Raw genomic sequence first — 13,604 nt, forward strand, 5'->3', positions numbered from 1 at the left:
ATGAAATCATTCCTAATCAGCATGACGAACTTACATTATTTTTGGAGTGTGAAGAGTTATTGAGAAAAACTTCTTTGGTGGATATGAGTGCTCTTGATATTAATAGTGTCCTGCATGGGTGTCTTTCTTATTGCATTGATAATTGCCATACAAATACTTACATACAAAATATTTTAGAAGATGACACTTTGCCAAAATATGATAGGACCGCTGTGTGTTTTGAACTTATTAATGAAAAGGAGGAATCCTCCCAAGTTTCTTCTATTGTTTCTGGAAATAAATCATGTTATGTGGAGAAGCCTCCCTTCAAGCCTCTTCCTCCTAAAGAAGGGAACGAGGAGAAGGAAAAGAAGAAGAAGAAGGAAACGAAGAAGAAGAAGAAGAAGAAGAAGAAGAAGAGGGGGAATAAAAAGAAAGAGGTAACGGCATATCCCGCGTGTATGACATAACGATAGGTAACCGTAAGTATGTTGCTCCTAATGATTATTATGATAATGAATCTGAGTACAATGATCTTCCTATGCCCTTTACCTACATTAGTGATCATGATTTAGAAGAGCACACTACTTTTGATATTGAAAATCTCTGGGAAACTAATTCTGAAAATGATGATGTTAATAATTGCCATAGTATTAGTACTATCCATGCTTCTTCCCATAATGATATAGAAAGCTCTAAGCTTGGGGATGAGGTGTTTGAAAATCCTTTTGCTACTGATGATTATATGTTTGATACATCTCCTTCTAGTAACAATGATGGTATGATTACAGATGAACACACTGTGGAAGATAACTATTCTATTTCTTATGATGACACTATGCCTCCAATCTTTGACAATTATTATAAAGAATGCTATGACATAGGTTATAATTATCCTTATGAAACTTGTCATAGTTATGATGGGATTGCCAAAAACAATTCCCTTAGTATGCAACTTGTTTACCATGTTCAAATTCTTGATAATGATCCTGCTCCAATTACTATTAATGAGAAGAGTTCTTCTTATGCCAAAATTAACGATACTTTTATGCATATGAACCATGATAAGAATGTTTTAAGTGATGGTTATATTGTGGATTTCATCAATGATGCTACTGAAAGTTATTATGAGAGAGGAAAACATGGTTATATGCATCTTAATAATATTAAGTTTTCCCTCTTTATGTTGAGAATCTTTAAGTTGCGCTTGTGTTGCCTTTCTATGCTTGTTGTCTTTGTTGCGGTCAGAAACCCACCGGCGAGCAACGACGGGCAACACAGGAGAGCCGGGAGCAACTTAGGGCTGCGGCTGGCCCTGGTCCCTCCGAGCGACGGCCCGCAAAGAACTCCGGCACGCACGTCCGATGCTGGTGCAAGGGCGTGCCACCTGACCTATACCTGGTCAGGAAGGTGATGGAGATGCCTCGCTTAGTTTCCTGCATGGCATACACGTAAACATTAAATACGAGCCTCGATCGGCTCTCAGGTTGTCCTGTGAATCGGCTCAAAGAGCCGATCCACCCATGATTCACACGAGGTGTACGAATATATGGTGGTCCTGCTTGATCAAGATAAAGCTAAAACGATCTACGACGATTTAGGGTTTTCACCGCATAATCGGAACGTCCTACTCGTGATTGGGCCTCGCGGCCGCGCACGGTGATCGTAAGCCGATCCTAGACAGGGCCTAAAAACCAACACGAGGTTGATCCCCGGAACATCCTGTCTAGGGCTAGCAAACTACACCCTACGCGCCGCTGGATCCTCCAACCCTTTGTAAGGCCTAACTATGCAGATATTAAACTAATCCTTGAAGAACAAGGAGCAACCATAACGGATCGGATCTACTAAATAATGATCAAGCGGGGTGCCGCCCCTATGCCTAAGATAGGCGTAAGGGCGGCTAGATGTCTAAGAGTTGCATGACGATAGCATATGATACGAAGCACAATGCTAACCCTAACACATCTAAGATAACTATGTTGCTCGCCATCAAAAAGGCTTCAGTGCGAGCAACGCATGAACGACGAATAAACTTGTACTGCCTAGATCGCAAGATGCGATCTAGGCAGCATGATGCTTACCAGAAGAAACCCTCGAGACAAGGGAATTGGCGATGCGCCTAGATTGGTTTGTGGTGAACGTGATTGTTGTTTATTCCATAAACCCTAGATACATATTTATAGTCCGTAGACTTTCTAACGTGGGAATAATCCCAACCGTGCACGAGACAAACTCTAACTAATCGATACGTATCCTACTATATTACAGATACACGGGCCAACTAGCCCAAACTTTGCATATAAGGCCGATTCACATATATTCTTCCATATATAATCTTCAAGCCCATCTTGATCGCGGCCCACCTCTGACTCGGTCAAATTCTGGTGATAACACATGCCCCCCTGGTTTTGGAATTAATAATTCCAAAATCACTCTGCTTCTCTTCGTCGGGTCATGTCGTGGCAGAGCAGAACCGTCGCAGCATCCTTCATCATGATGCTCTGCCTTCTCAACTTTTCCGCGTGATTTGACCGTTGTTCTTTGGGCACCGCCTCCTCGGAAACTGCTGTGGCATTGAATCTCTACTATATCCCCTTTATTTAACCGCTCTGAGAAGCTTGCCACTTCATCCCCTTGCTCTGTTCTGGCCATCGGCACCCAAAAATCCCAAATCTCCCGTAGCCATGTCCTCTTCTTCTTCCTCCTCCGCCTCGTCGGTCTTCTCCGACTCTTCCTCATCTCGCGAGCCGACGCCGGAGTGGGGCTCGTTGGCGGCGCACGACATTCTCGCCCCAACGACGTGGGACAAGGAGGAACACGATTCCTCCATCTGGTCCGAGGATGACAAATCCTTGACCGACGGAGAGGGCGACCTTCGATTCCTCGTCGAAGGGGAAGAGGAGGCGGCGAGCGAGGACGACCGCTTCTCCTGGGACGATTTCACCTCCTCCGAGGAAGAGGCGGAGGAGGACGATGACGACTCCCTCGAAGGTTACCCACCGGCGAAGCGCCTCCGCACCTGGTGGGACGACGACAGCGATGACGACGATGAGGAAGATGAGGCTCCCGTAGAAGGCTACGGGAGCTCCGATGAGGAGCCTCTCAGCAGCTGCGCCGGCGGTAGCGACGACGACGAGGGCAGCAACGGCCCTTAGATTAGGGACTAGTAGTAGTAGTCGGCTTTTGTTCTCTCTCCACTGAGCAATCGGCTCTTTCTTTGTAAGAAATCCCTCTATTAATGAAGAAAATATTCCTCAATTAATTTTGCTTCCTTTTCAGCAGCTTTTCTACTGCAACAACTCACCGCTTTCGAAGAAGGTTATGATGCAGGGTCAGCCGAGGACACTCCAATCGGCTTCTAAAAACAGAGCATCTACCAGGTCAGTTGCCCCCCGAGCCTCAGTCAAGGCGAGGATAGCAGTGAGGATGCACAGATCAAACAAAGGGCTTTGAACTCAGGTAATCTGGTAATCTGAGACAGCCACCATGAAGAGTCAGCCAAACTTGCCCCCATTGATCAGCTTTCTTCCGCTGAAAGCCGATGTTGTAGATGAAACACCAACAGCTTAATGAGAAAGAGGCTGCCTTGTATGCCAAAACTGATGTTGCCGCTGAACTGGCGCAAAGGGTTGGAAGTCCTCGAAGAGGAGGTTCGGGCACCACAATCGGCTCATTGCAGCTGAGGATGCTCTCATTATTCATTCCCTTTAAGGAAACAGAAGGCCTTGAAGCTGAACTGAAGACCATTTTGACGAAAATCCGCGTCTTGAGCACATAGCCGGTAGATCTTGCGTAATTGTACTAGAGTCGATGGCTGTGCATCGGCTTTGTTTCTTAGCTCTAAAGTCGATGTCCGTGCATCGGCTGTATACCAACCATGAGAATTTTTTTTACTGGCCGATTTTCTATCGGCCCCCAATATTTCACTGCACACATGTTCATCTGCACATGTTCATCTGATTAGGTGCCCCCCGAGCCGAATCTGTCAGGTAACTGCAGATATCGGCTCTGTAGTTAGCCAAGGCACTGTATTTGAACGTCGGCTCCGTTAGGACTAATGTTGACTCTCATCAGCCGACGTAAAACCGCTGCCCATTAGATCGACGTTGAACACAAGCAGAATGTGTGGTGAGGATAATTTTGGCCGATTGCTGGAATCGGCCTCCATATTGATCGAAGCGCTCAATGAAGGTTTTGCAATGTCCCTCCATATATCTTTGGGGCCGATCCCAAGGATCGGCCTCGCCACGTTTGTCCATAGGTTGGTTCTTACTACACGGTCAGGTCGGTGGATAGGACCAGCCTAACCCCGTCCTTTGTCACGTCGATGCGCTCGCAGGCGTCCAAATTTGGTACCTCGTCTAAATCTGGAGTACTAAACTCCGTCGGCAGGATGAGCATCATGTTTGTGCCAGCCGATGTTTCATCATCGGCTTTCTTTTGCTTGGGGCGCCACTCCATTTTTTGTGGTCGACCCTCTTCATCCAGGGTTCGCTGGATCTTCGCGGCCAGATCAGGCCGCGCCTTCCTTAGCGTGTGCAGGTATAACCTTTCGGCTTCCTCCAAGCCGCGCAGTCGCTGAACCCTACGCTTTTGGGAACGGCTGAGTCCATCAGGGCACCACCTTGGCCGGTGGTACCTGTCCTCTTCTTCTTCATCATCGTCTTCCAAATCCTCGAGATCTTCCACCCGAGGGGACTCAGCGTGCTTGTTCCGAGGTGGGAGAGGCCCTAGACGTTTGAACACGGACACGTTAGCTGCATCCTTCCTCTTCTGTCTACATTCTGGGCAGTTGCCGATTGTAGGCAATCGGCTCATTCCTGAATCCCAACAGTGTCTGAAGAAGGGGCAGTCCCAGTGCCTATCCTCGTCGTCTTGCTCCCTAGATTTTCCCTTGGCACGGCGCTCGTACTCCTCCTCATCGCGATCATGCCGACGATGTCTCCTGGCGTCCCTAGCCAGACGGTCTCTATCATCATCGTCGCTGGATCGTCAGCGTTGGCTACATTGACTCACATACTTGTTGAGGAGGTGATCAGAGAGAGGTCGCTGATATCTCACATTCCTTACTTCTCCCTCTGTGATGTAGCGCTTGCCATCGTGACGGAGCCGATCGCGTGGAGCGGCCTCCTCTGTGTCCTTGCTACGAGAGCAGCTGCCCTCGTCTCCATCCTTGCCAGAGTGGTGTCCAGGTCCTACCATGTTGATGTTGAACGAGAATCCTGGCTGGCAACCTTCAGGGTAAGTGCACTCCACCATGTTAACGGCGGGGAAGGGGTGGGTGTCGACCTTCATGGCGTACTGGTTAAAAATCAGACGTCCTTGTTCTATCGCCATTTGGATCTGCTGATGCCACACCCTGCAGTCGTTGGTGGCATGGGAGAACGAGTTATGCCATTTGCAGTATGGCTTTCCATTCAGCTCCTGTACCGTGGGGATTTTGAGGCCTTCGGGTAACTTCAACTGCTTCTCCTTGAGTAGGAGGTCGAAGATTTGCTCAGTTTTAGTCACGTCAAAATCGAACCCTCTGGGCGGACCTGGTGGCTTAACCCATTTGCAGGACACGGGGGTTGCCCCCCGAGTCCATTCAGCCACTGCTACCTCTTGATCTCCCGCAGAACCTTCGTCTTCATCTGCCTCAACCAGGACTACCGCACGCTTGAATTTGTCCTGGTACAAGTCCGGGTGGCGCTGTTCATATAATGACAGTTTCTGAACCATGTGCGCCAGTGAAGGGTAGTCTGCTTGGGAGGCCATATCCTTGATTGGTGATGCAAGGCCCACCACTGCCAACTCGACTGCGACCTTTTCGGTTACACGAGCCGAATAACATCGGTTCCTAAGATTTCTGAAGCGCTGGACGTATTCTGCCACAGTTTCTCCGCGCTTCTGACGTATTTGTGCTAGATCGGCAAGGCCGGACTCGGAAGCCTCTGAGTGATACTGCATGTGGAACTGCTCTTCCAACTGCTTCCAAGTCCGGATCGAGTCTGGTGGCAACGAAGTGTACCACCTGAAAGCCGATCCTGTGAGGGACTGTGCGAAGAACCTCACGCGTAGTGGATCCGATGCTGAGACCGTTCCTAGCTGTGCCAAATATCGGCTCACATGCTCGATGGAGCTGGAACCATCTGATCCATTAAATTTGGAGAAGTCAGGGAGCCGATACTTGGGTGGTAGCGGGATCAATTCGTACTCGTTGGGGTACGGCTTGGAATAGCCGATTGTCCTCCTTTTCGGCACCATGCCGAACTGGTCTCTCAGGATGGTACTGATCTGATCCGCGGTGCTGGCTGCCGGAGTCGAACTCTGAAGATTTGCCGGAGTGGCATACTTAGCTAGCCATGCTTGCTTTTCCAGCTCTGAGCCAACTGCAGGAGCTGAGCTCTGGAGGTTTGTCGGAGTGGCATATTTAGCTAGCCACGTCTGCTTCTCAAGATCCGTTCCCGAAGTTCCTCCTGTTGTTCCAGAAGTCCCTGCTGTTGCGGCCTGGTTTGTGGGCGCCCAGTTACCGCAGTCTGGCACGTATGTGCACGTGTACCCGTGAGGGATCTCCTTAGGCGCCTCGTGCAAGAACTGGTAGTCACTAGGGTCACCACCGATCTTGTAGACGACGAATGCCGGTGAATTCGGCACTTCTGGTGCTGCCAACGCGAATGGCAGTGGTGGACGGGACTGGAGTGGCATCTCTCCTTGGTATGTCCCGAGAGCTGGTCCTGACGGAGAGTATTGGTGCCTCATGATTTCCTGGATCACCCGAAGAGCAACACGCTCCAAAGTGTTCACCAGGTTCTCAGAGTGGCGATGTAGCGAATGAGCTACCATGAAGTTAATCTCCTGACGCAGGGACCTGGTGCGTTCTTCGGACGGGGCGGACAGGTCCACTCCATCGAGCGCGCCTTCAGGTGAGAACCCTTTCCGCCTGATGCCATGTGAGCGGGTTCTGTGAAAGGAGCCGATGAGGTCGGCTTCGAGGATCGCTTTGACCTCGTAATACTTCTTCTTGAGCTCTTCGGTCAGATCCTCGTACGTGACTGGGGTGCCGTCCGCCATCTCAGATGTAGATGGCGATGTGGTTGATGTAGAAGATTGTCCCACCGGGCGTGCCAGAATGTGTTGCGGTCAGAAACCCACCGGCGAGCAACGACGGGCAACACAGGAGAGCCGGGAGCAACTTAGGGCTGCGGCTGGCCCTGGTCCCTCCGAGCGACGGCCCGCAAAGAACTCCGGCACGCACGTCCGATGCTGGTGCAAGGGCGTGCCACCTGACCTATACCTGGTCAGGAAGGTGATGGAGATGCCTCGCTTAGTTTCCTGCATGGCATACACGTAAACATTAAATACGAGCCTCGATCGGCTCTCAGGTTGTCCTGTGAATCGGCTCAAAGAGCCGATCCACCCATGATTCGCACGAGGTGTACGAATATATGGTGGTCCTGCTTGATCAAGATAAAGCTAAAACGATCTACGACGATTTAGGGTTTTCACCGCATAATCGGAACGTCCTACTCGTGATTGGGCCTCGCGGCCGCGCACGGTGATCGTAAGCCGATCCTACACAGGGCCTAAAAACCAACACGAGGTTGATCCCCGGAACATCCTGTCTAGGGCTAGCAAACTACACCCTACGCGCCGCTGGATCCTCCAACCCTTTGTAAGGCCTAACTATGCAGATATTAAACTAATCCTTGAAGAACAAGGAGCAACCATAACGGATCGGATCTACTAAATAATGATCAAGCGGGGTGCCGCCCCTACGCCTAAGATAGGCGTAAGGGCGGCTAGATGTCTAAGGGTTGCATGACGATAGCATATGATACGAAGCACAATGCTAACCCTAACACATCTAAGATAACTACGTTGCTCGCCATCAAAAAGGCTTCAGTACGAGCAACGCATGAACGACGAATAAACTTGTACTGCCTAGATCGCAAGATGCGATCTAGGCAGCATGATGCTTACCCGGAAGAAACCCTCAAGACAAGGGAATTGGCGATGCGCCTAGATTGGTTTGTGGTGAACGTGATTGTTGTTTATTCCATAAACCCTAGATACATATTTATAGTCCGTAGACTTTCTAACGTGGGAATAATCCCAACCGTGCACGAGACAAACTCTAACTAATCGATACGTATCCTACTATATTACAGATACACGGGCCAACTAGCCCAAACTTTGCATATAAGGCCGATTCACATATATTCTTCCATATATAATCTTCAAGCCCATCTTGATCGTGGCCCACCTCTGACTCAGTCAAATTCGGGTGATAACAGTCTTATGCTTACATAACTTGTTTATTTACAAGATTCCTTTTCATAGGAATTGGGTTAGGCTTAAATTTGTGTCATGCTTGCTTTTTGATGCTCTCTTTGCTTCAACTCTCGTCCTTATGTGAGCATCATTAAAATTATTGAGCCCATCTTAATGGCTATAAAGAAAGCACTTCTTGGCAGATAACCCATGTTTTAACTTTGCAACTGTTTTCTTGTCTCTTGGAAGTTGTTACTACTGTAGCAACATCTCCTTATCTTTATTTTATTGCATTGTTGTGTCAAGTAAAGTCTTTGATAGTAAGGTTGATACTAGATTTGGATTTCTGCGCAGTGACAGATTTCTAGTTGTCACGAATTTGAGTAGATCTCCCTGTAGGAAACTCAGAAAAATCTGCGAAAATTCATGAGTGATCCTCAGATATGTACGCAACTTTCATTCAATTTGAGATTTTTCATCTGAGCATGTTAAGTGCCTCGAAAAAATTCGTCTTTACGGACTATTCTGTTTTGACAGATTCTGCCTTTTATTTTGCATTACCTCTTTTACTGTGTTGAGTGGATTTCTTTGCTCCATTAACTTTCAATAGCTTTGGGTAATGTCCAGAACTGTTTGGAATGATTGTGTCCTCTCTGAACATGTGAGTCTTTGATTATGCACTAACCCTCTAATGAGATTGTTTTGAGTTTGGTGTGGAGGAAGTTTTCAAGGATCAAGAGAGGAGGATGATATGATATGATCAAGAAGAGTGAAAAATCTAAGCTTGGGGATGCCCCCGTGGTTCATCCCTGCATATTTCAAGAAGACTCAAGCATCTAAGCTTGGGGATGGCCAAGGCATCCCCTTCTTCATCAACAACTTATCAGGTCACCTCTAATGAAACTATATTTTTATTCTGTCACATCTTATGTGCTTTACTTGGAGCGTCTGTGTGTTTTATTTTCGTTTTTTTATTTTCATTCTCTGAATAAATCGGATCCTATCATGCTTGTGTGGGAGAGAGACACGCTCCGCTTTTTCATTTGAACACTTGTGTTCTTCGTTTTATTTTTAATGTTCATGGCAAAAGTTGAAAGCTGCTGCATTTATTGCTATTTAGTTGGAAACAGAAATTTCTTCATGTGGTAATTGGTATATTGTCTTGAATAATTTGATACTTGGCAATTGTTTTGAGCTCTCAAGTAGATCATGTTTAAGCTCTTGCATCATGTAGTTTAAACCTATTAGTGGAGAACTACCGTAGATCTTGTTGAAATTTGGTTTGCATGATTGGTCTCTCTAAAGTCTAGATATTTTCTGGTAAAGCGTTTGAACAACAAGGAAGACAGTGTAGCGTCTTATAATGCTTGCAATATGTTCTGATGTAAGTTTTGCTGTACCGGTTCATACTTGTGTTTGCTTCAAACAACCTTGCTAGCCAAGCCTTGTACTGAGAGGGAATGCTTCTCGTGCATCCAAAACCTTGAGCCAAAACTTATGCCATTTGTGTCCACCATAACTACCTACTATGTGGTATTTTTCTGCCATTCCAAAGTAAATTGCTTGCGTGCTACCTTTAAAAATTTCATTCCTTGTCTTTGCAATACATAGCTCATGGGAAAGTAGCCTAAAAAACTATTGTAGTAAAGAATATGTCGCTTATGTATCTTATTTCTTATAAGTTGCTTGTTGAGCGGTAACCATGTTTCTGGGGATGCCATCAACCTGTCACACCTTTGTTGAATATCATGTGAGTTGCTATGCATGTTCGTCTTGTCTGAAGTAAGGGAGATTTGCCATGAGTTGAATGGTTTGAGTATGCATATTGTTAGAGAAGAACATTGGGCCGCCAACCAAAGCCATGTATCATGGTGGAAGTTTCAGCTTGGACATTAATCGTCAAATCTCTTATGAGAATATTATCTGTTGTTGAATGCTTTAAGCATTAGAGAGTGGATTTGGTGTTCAGGGGGGTACGTGCGCACCCCCTAGATACCGTTGGATTTGCTTTTAGATTCGCTCTCCGCGAGTAGATGCTAACGGAGATCAAACGGCCGTCAAATCCCAATCCAAATCCTCCCATCCCCATCCCAAACTCCTCGTGCTCCTCCCTCCACCGTCGAGCACGACAGGCTCAATTCCGCCCGCGAGCCCGGCTAGCGATTCCTCCACGTGCTGCTCCCGGGGCAGCCACTCCGCGCCGGCTAGTACCTCACGTCCGCGAGATTGAATGGCGGCGCCGCCGCTTGGGACCACCGCTCGATTTTCCCCGCTACTCCCCGGCGGCCCGTGCAGCACCAGGTAGTGGATGGTGCGCCTAATGCTGTGACGTGGATGAGCAGGAGGAGCATGTAGACAAGAAATTGGAGCCCCAAAGCATGCACCTGCAACTGCTTTTATTTCCCTAACGTTCCAATCCCGTATAGATTCAGAAATTGGAGCACTATGTTGCTTAATTGAAGGGGAAACCGAATTTGTAACAACCAGATACAGTGGGGATTCGATATTTGATGGCTGCTAGTGAGATTAATCAACAAAAGAGGATGAATTTGGATGGAGCATTAACTCTGTCGAGAGCAAGGTCTGTCTGCGGCAGGGATGGAGGTGGCAGCCGGGTGCAGCTGCGCGACGGACATGAATCCACCATGCCCAACTCGCTGCGCGCCCTCCCCTGCTTCCCTCGCCCCGACCTCCTTGCTCTCCCAAGAGGACGATGGCGATTTGGGCCGCCATGGCTGCCCACCGGTCCCCCGTTGACTCGAGCAATGCCCCGTTGACGCGGCAACGGCATGCTGCAACTGTCGTACACGCGCCGCGAGCTCCGACCCTGTGTCTCCTCGCCTCGGCAGGATTTGGCTGGCGAGGGAGCTCCGCCCCGATTTGTGCCGCTCCAGCGTGGGACAGCAGAGCAATGCCTCGTTCACTCGATTTGCGATTTGGGCCTGCCATGGCTGCTCCAGTATATTTGGAGATGCGCGTCCGCGCTGCAGGGGCAAGCGGCGGTTGTGTCTCCTCCAGGTCTTCATTCGTTTTGGAGAGTCTTAACGAATGATTGGATGCCGTTAGACATGTGTCAAGTAGCCAGGGGGTGCTCACGTACCCCCCTGATCACTGGGCTTCATCCGTTAAGCATTAAAGAGGAGTCCATTATTTGTTTTCTATGTTGTCCCGGTATGGATGTCCTCAAGTTGAGATCTATCAAAATCGAGAAATCAAATGCGATTTATCTCCTTGGACCTTTGTACAGGTGGCATAGAGGTACCCCTTTGTGACACTTGGTTGAAACATATGTAATGCAATGATAATCCATGGAAATCCGAGCTAATTAGGACAAGGTGCGGGCACTATTAGTATTTTATGCATGAGGCTTGCAACTTATAGGAAGTTTTATACATAACCCATATGAATTATTACTACCGTTGACACAATTGCTTCCATGTTTTCAAAATAAAAAGCTCTAGCACATAAGTAATCCATGCTTCCCTCTGCGAAGGGCCTTTCTTTTACTTTATGTTGAGTCAGTTTACCTACTTCTTTCTATCTTAGAAGCAAACACTTGTGTCAACTGTGTGCACTGATTCTTACATACTTGCTTATTTGCATTCATCATATTACTTTGTGTTGACAATTATCCATGAGATATACATGTTGAAAGTTGAAAGCAACTACTGAAACTTATATCTTCCTTTGTGTTGTTTCAAAACCTTCTATTAAGAATTTATTGCTTCATGAGTTAACTCTTATGCAAGACTTATGATGCTTGTCTTGAAAGTACTATTCATGAACAGTCTTTGCTATATGATTCAGTTGTTTAGTCATTATCTTTACCATTACTTTGAATCACTTTATTCATCTCATATGCTTTACAATAGTATTGATCAAGATTATGATAGTAGCATGTCACTTCATAAATTATCCTTGTTATCGTTTACCTACTCGAGGGCGAGTAGGAACTAAGCTTGGAGATGCTTGATACGTCTCAAACGTATCTATAATTTCTTATGTTCCATGCTAGTTTTATGACAATACTCACATGTTTTATATACACTTTATATCGTTTTTATGCATTTTCCGGAACTAACCTATTAACAAGATGCCGAAGTGCCAGTTCCTGTTTTCTGCTGTTTTTGGTTCCAGAAAAGCTGTTCGGGCAATATTCTCGGAATTGGACGAAACAAAAGCCAAACCGCCTATTTTACCGAGACGGACCCAGAACACCGAAGGAGAGACGGAGAAGGGCCAAGGGGGCCCCACACCACCTGGCGGCGCGACCAAGAGGGAGGGCGCGCCCAGCAATGGGGTGGGCCCCTCAGGACCCCTCCGACGCCGCCCTCTCGCCTATATATTCCTCGCGACGCGAAAACCCTACGACAACCGACGATATTCCACGAAGAGTTCTGTAGCCGCCGCCATCGCGAAGACAAGTTTCGGGGGACAGAATCTCTGTTCCGGCACGCCGCCGGGACGGGGAATTGCCCCCGGAAGTCATCTCCATCGACACCACCGCCATCTTCATCGCCGTTGCTGTCTCCCATGATGAGGAGGGAGTAGTTCTCCCCCGAGGCTGAGGGCTCTACCGGTATCACTATTAATCTATGTGCTACTCTAGTGATGTTATTAAAGTAGTCTATTCCTCCTCCATGATGTAAAGTTAACAGTGTGTGCATCATGTAGTACTTGACGTATGTTATGATTGTAATCTCTTGAAGATTATGAAGTTAACTATTACTATGATAGTATTGATGTGATCTATTCCCCCTTTCATAGCTATTGGTGATAGTGTGTATGCTATGTTAGTACTCGGTCTAAATTGCAACGGTCTATTATGCACTCTAGAGGTTACTTTAATATGAACTCCGGACGTTGTGGAGCTTGTTTACTCCGGCTTGAGGTGTGCTTTTGTAGCCCTACACAATGAATGGTGTTTGTTATCCAACAAGAGAGTGTTTGAAAGTAGCATTTATTTATTCAGTTATGTGATCATTGTTGAGAGTGTCCACTAGTGAAAGTATGATCCATAGGCCTTGTTTCTAAGCATTGAAACACCGTTTCCAACAAGTTCTGTTACATGTTCGCTTGCTGCCATTTTTATTTCAGATTGCAATTACTACTTACAATCATCCATATTACTTGTATTTCACTATCTCTTCGCCGAACTAGTGCACCTATACATCTGACAAGTGTATTAGGTGTGTTGGGGACACAAGAGACTGATTGTATCTTAATTGCAGGGTTGCTTGAGAGGGATATCTTTGACCTCTACCTCCCTGAGTTCGATAAACCTTGGGTGATTCACTTAAGGGAAACTTGCTGCTGTTCTACAAACCTCTGCTCTTGGAGGCCCAACACTGTCTACAGGAATAGAAGCG

The sequence above is a fragment of the Lolium perenne genome, chromosome 1, assembly GCF_019359855.2.
Source record: "Lolium perenne isolate Kyuss_39 chromosome 1, Kyuss_2.0, whole genome shotgun sequence".
In the NCBI taxonomy this organism is placed as follows: domain Eukaryota; kingdom Viridiplantae; phylum Streptophyta; class Magnoliopsida; order Poales; family Poaceae; genus Lolium; species Lolium perenne.